Consider the following 6,225-nt stretch of genomic DNA (forward strand, 5'->3'; position numbering starts at 1 on the left):
CTGAGATAATTAACAATGAGAAGGAATAATTGTCTAGGGAGTGTGTGATATTAAAAGCCAAGTGCAAAAATCTAGAATCTAGGGCTAATGAGAGTGACAGTACAAATGCTGAGTTGAAGAACTAGGTTCTTGAATTTGACACCAGTGTCCTAGAACTTAGGTTTGAAAATTTAAAACTAAAATTAGGAACAGGTAAGAAGAAAGCTGATTACACACATCTCACCTTAGAAGAAAATCTAGGAAAAATGAAGGATGAGTTGTACGGGAAAGATAAGCAGATAAGAGTCTTAAAAGAAGATCTAGGGAAAGTAAAGCATGAACTTGACAGAACTTGCAAATGGATAAGGCTACTGATGCACTATCCTAGCTACAAGAACATCATAGTAGCAACAAGAGAGGACTTGGCTATGGGGCACAAGCACCTAAGTGAGACCCCAAAAGCAAGTACCTCACTCTTCCTGAAAATAAAATCTGCACACATTGTGGTAAGACTGGTCATTACAAAAATGAATGTAATGAAAAAGAAAAGACCAGTCAAAAGAACAAAGCCTTTGTTCAAGAGAAAAGTAGGCTGCTTGGATGGGCTAAAAGGAATTTGATTTACCCCTTTGCCTATAGAAAGGGACCCAAACTAGTTTGGGTTCCTAAGACTAACCCCTAATTTCTTTTTGCAGGTCCAGGTAAAGGGAAGTAGCCAAATATGGTACATGGATAGTGGTTGCTCAAAACATATGGCTGGAAGCAAGAACCAGTTCCTTTCACTTGAGGACTTAGAAGGAGGTAATGTCTCCTTTGGAAATGGGAAGAAAGGTGAGATTATTGGGGTTGGAAAGGTAGGTAAGATAGACTCACACTCCATTGAGAATGTCTACTTCATTGATGGCTTAAAATATAGCCTAATCAGTGTATCGCAACTGTGTGACAGAAGTATCCTTGTAGCATTTACCTCTACCAAATGCTTTGTAATTAACCTTACCACTGACAAGATTGTTTTGCAGGAAAAAAGAGTTAACAGTATTTACATTGTAGATTTGTCTACTCTTTCAGAAAATGAACTCACTTGCTTGAGTGTGTTGGACAATGATCCCCTCCTGTGGCACACAAGACTTGGTCATGCAAGTCTGAATCAACTCAACAAATTAGTCTCCAAGGATTTGGTGATAGGGTTACCTAACATCAAGTTTAAGTAAGACAAAGTTTGTGAGGCCTGTGCAAGGGAGGAGTGGGTAATATCATCCTTTAAAAGCAAGAAAATGGTTAGCACAACCAGGACATTGGAACTAGTTCATATGGATCTCTATGGTCCAATAAGAACATTAAGCAGGGGTGGTAAGAAATATGTGATGGTACTTGTTAATGATTATTCTAGGTTTACCTGGGGTACTATTCTTAACATCTAAAGATGAAGCATTTGACATGTTTACTTCCTTTGTTAGAAAGACTCGGAAACAACAAGGTAATCAACTTGCATCCATTAGGTCTGATCATGGAACTGAATTTGAAAATGCTACGTTTACTGAATTTTGTGATGAGCATGGTATAGATCATAACTTCTCTACCCCTAGGACTCCTCAACAAAATGGAGTAGTTGAAAAAAAGAACAGGACTCTTGAAGATATGTCTAGGACTATGCTTCTTTCTAGTAAACTGCCCCACAGCTTCTGGGCAAAGACTGTAAACACTGCATGTTATATTATTAATAGATGCATGAGTAGACCTCTTGTAGAGAAGACTCCATATGAGTTACTTAAAGGGAGAAAACCAAATATATCCCATCTTAGGGCATTTGGATGCAAATGCTTTGTGCACAATAATGGAAAGGACTCTCTAGGTAAGTTTGATCCTAGAAGTGATGAGGGAGTATTCTTAGGATATTCTTCATATAGCAAAGCATATAAAGTGTTCAATAAAATAACTTTGTGTGTAGAAGAAAGTGTACATGTAGTGTTTGATGAAACTAACATTCTTTCTGAGAGACAGGAACATGAAGATGAAGCTATTGGGCTGGTAAAAGATTTGATTGAAGTCTCAGCTCAAGCTAAAGTGGCACTAAAAGAAGGAACATGTGATGGAACAGGTTCTTCCATCTAGGGCAACCTAACAGGGGGAACTGATCAAAGAGGAACTGAAACCAATCCTCTAAAGGAACTTGTTCATAACCTTATTCCTCAGCAACAGAACATGAGAGAAACATCAAGCAGAAATCAGTTGGTTGTGAAACCTCACAAGTATCAAAGTTCTCATCCTATTGAGAACATAATTACTGATCCAACCTCTGGAGTCAAAACTAGATCACAATTAAAGAATCTGTGTGCTTTTGATGCTTTACTATCTCTTATTGAACCTAAAAATGTTGTTGAGGCTTTGCAAGATGCAAATTGGGTAAATGCAATGCAAGATGAACTCAATCAGTTTGAGAGAAGTCAAGTTTGGCATCTAGTTCCAAGACCCAAGGATAGATCAATAATTGGCACAAAATGGATCTTCAGAAACAAACTTGATGTAGATGGAATAGTTAGAAGAAACGAGGCAAGACTGGTGGTCCAAGGTTACAGACAAGAGAAGGGTATAGATTATGATGAGACTTTTGCTCCAGTTGCAAGACTAGAGGCAATACGACTCATCATAGCCTTTGCAGCACATATGAAATTCACTCTTCATCAGATGGATGTCAAAAGTGCCTTCCTGATTGGCTATCTAAAAGAAGAAGTGTTTGTGAAACAATATCCAGGGTTTGAGAGCAAGGAATGTCCTGAGCATATGTACAGATTAGACAAGGCTCTCTATGGACTCAAGCAGGATCCTAGAGCATGGTATGAACGTCTATCCAAATTCCTGCTTGAACATGGCTACAAAAGAGGTAAAATTGACAGTACTCTATTCTTGAGGGAAAAAGGTAAGGATCTTCTTGTGGTACAAATATATGTTGATGACATAATATTTGGGGCCACCACTGACAAACTAAGTAAGGATTTTTCCAAATTAATGAGGAGTGAATTTGAAATGAGTATGATGGGTGGGCTTAACTTTTTCTTAGGCTTACAGATCAAATAAAGCCCAAATGGAACCATGATCCATCAGTAGAAATATGCAAAGGAGCTGATCAAAAAGTTTAAAATGGATGAATTAAAGGAAATAGACAACCCAATTGCAACTGCCACTAAATTAGACATAGATAAATCTGGTTCATCTGTTGATCAGAAGTTGTATAAGGGTATGATTGGTTCACTTCTGTATCTTATTGCCAGCAGACCTGACATAGTTTTCAGTGTAGGGATTTGTGCTCGCTTTCAGGATAATCCAAAAGAATCTCAGTTGACTATTGTCAAGAAGATACTAAGATATTTGAAAGGCACTACTGATCTATGTCTTTGGAACCCTTAAGGTAGTAATTTCAATCTAGTGGGTATGTTGATATGCTAATTATGCAGGTTTCCTTGTGGATAGGAAAAACACCTCAGGTATGGCTCATTTTCTTGGTTCATGTCTTGTATCATGGGCCACTAAAAAGCAAAATTCAGTGGTCTTATCCACTGTTGAGGCTGAATATGTTGTTGTTGCCTCTTGTTGTGCTCAATTGCTATGGATCAAACCGCAGCTGATAGATTTTGGCATTGAAGTTGGTTGCATTCTTATATTCTGTGATAATACTAGTGCTATAAGTATGACAAAGAATCCAATTCATCATAAGAGGACTAAGCACATAGATGTTAGACATCACTTCTTAAGAGATAACTATGAGAAAGGATTGATCTCTATAGAATTCTCTACTACTGATAAATAAATTGCTGACATTTTCACTAAAGCACTGAGTAGAGAAAACTTTTAGAGAAACAGGTTGGAATTTGGAATGATTAAGATCACCTAATAGGTCCATCTCAGAATGCACAATGAAAAAAAATTGAATTTTATTTTATTTTTTTGGCTAGGAAATCTGAACTTGTGTAAACATCTAGATTAATTTTTACTTAGCTTCATACTGTAATTAGTATACTCCTGTGACATATGTTAATATGACTCACTGATCTCTTATAAAATTTTCTTTATTACGGTAAATTGAGACATGTTAAAGAAAATTCTAAATGAAGAACCTGGTTCATCAGTATGGGTTCATCTGAAAGCTAAGGTATGTTTTCTATACTCTGCACAATTAGAAATATCAATATTTAAATTATGAGCAAAAGTCCTACAATTATTCAATTCCTTAGAAAATTCTATCTGTTAGCTTTGAACCAGTTTCGTCAACCTAGAACTCTAAACCGTAAAAACTGCCTAAAATCTAGGGAAGTTAAACTGATCATTCAAACCTGCAATCTCAAGTTGATTAGACCTCTAATTGACCAATGCTAAAGCTATCGTTACAAATTAAATATGTACCTCTCTTTAAATACACAGTATTCCTTCTACCATCTCCATAATTTCAAACCGTCAAAAATTCCTCTTCACTCTCACTTGCCATCTTCTCCAAAATTCTAACTCACAAATTCTCTCAAGAAACCAACGATCATGACCAACCCACAAGACAATCCTGGAAATCCTACACCACCCACTCCCTCTAATTCATCTATACCTCCTCCACCTAGTACATCTCCCAAACCCAGGCTGAGAAGGGTGAAAATGCTTGCTTGAAAAATAGTAACGTACGGGGCTCTCACGAAGAAATTAAATGCAAGACAGGCCCAAGACTCTGACTCCAACTCTAATTTTGAGTCATACAAATCCGCTAGTGAGGGGGGAAAGACTTGGGTTTTCTAACTCTGAAAAGACTCAAGAATCCCCTTCTAAATTGAGTTCTTCTGTATCTGAAAAGTCTAGAAACTAGGTTTGTTCTGGTTGGGCATGTTAAGGATGTAGAATTACCTGAGTTGCGAAGGAGTGGAGGTAAAAAGAATTTTGAAAAAGAAAAAGAGAGAGAGGGTGCATGTGGTGAAGAGAGGGGAAATGTGAAAAGAGTGGTTGATCATTCACCCACTTTTGATTTGCCTATGCCTGCTATCTGTGGGTTTGAATAAGAAAGGTTAGAAGAGAGTGGAAACAAGTCAAGGGGAAGTGGTTCTGGTGAAGCTGCTGAGGGGCTGGTTAATCTAAGCACACAGGGAGATGAACCTGGTTCATCTACTGAAGAAACCCTAGCAGACCTGCTGAAAAAGGTTGGGGGAAGTTATGATCCAAAGAAACAAAGAACTCCCACACCAAAAGCCCCCAGTATTCCTAAACCCTCCAAGAAAAGAAAGGCTTCATCCCCAACAACTACTGAATTTTCATTGCCAAAGGGTAGGGCTACAAAAAGTAAGGTGAAGTAGAGTGAGAGTGATCTCCAAAAAGCTCTAGCTGAGAGTAAGAAGAAAAATCTGGCTAAAGGAAAAGGGAAGGCCACAAAGTCCTTAGAGGTTGTGGAGGTTGAGAAGATGCAACAGGTTCATCAGGAGGAAGTTCGACCAGTGGAGGTTCAGACCCTCAAGCCCAAAAAGCCCAAGACTTCTTCCAAGAAATCTTCCTCTGTGTCTGAGGCTGTTGAACCTTCACTAGCCAAGAGGACAAGGTTTGCAGTGAAAAGTAAACAAGTGAAAATTTCTGAAGATGAGGAATGGAGTGGAGAAGAAGTAGAAGATGATTTTGATGGTGAACAAGACAAGCTGCCATGTTTGGCAAAAGAAAGATTTTGAAGGGTAAACTGCTGAAAGGCCTGGTGGAGCCAGGAATGATGAGACTGGTGGATGACTTAGCTACTCAGGGGTGGAAGGACATGGTCCTTCAAATGGATGGTAGGCTAGCCAGAATTGAGAATATTGAGTTTATGGCAAATGCAGAGGTTAAGGATGGCAAGGTTAGCAGCCTGGTGAAAGGAGTTCAAGTGTCCTTTGATACAGAAAAACTGGGAGAGATCCTTGATATAACCTCTGAAGGGTTTGATGAATATACAAGGCAAAGGTGTCCTTGTCTGGACTCCCTTCCTACTGCCCTTGAAATTACCAAGAGCTATTGTGATACTGAAGATATGAATGAAGCCAGGCCTGTTCAGAAATGTGAAATGAGGCCTCAGCACAAGGTCTTGTTTGAATTTGTCAATAAGTTCCTATTGCCCAGACAGGAGAGAAGGCATATTGCCAATTATATGGACCTAGTTCTTATGGAGTGCCTGGAAAGTGGGAGGCAAATTAACTGGCATGCCTTCATCATCAAACTGCTGGACAGGGTCATAAATGGCTCCAAGGCTCATGCTAC

This window comes from Nicotiana tabacum, chromosome 3 (assembly GCF_000715075.1).
Source record: "Nicotiana tabacum cultivar K326 chromosome 3, ASM71507v2, whole genome shotgun sequence".
Classification (NCBI taxonomy): Eukaryota; Viridiplantae; Streptophyta; class Magnoliopsida; order Solanales; family Solanaceae; genus Nicotiana; species Nicotiana tabacum.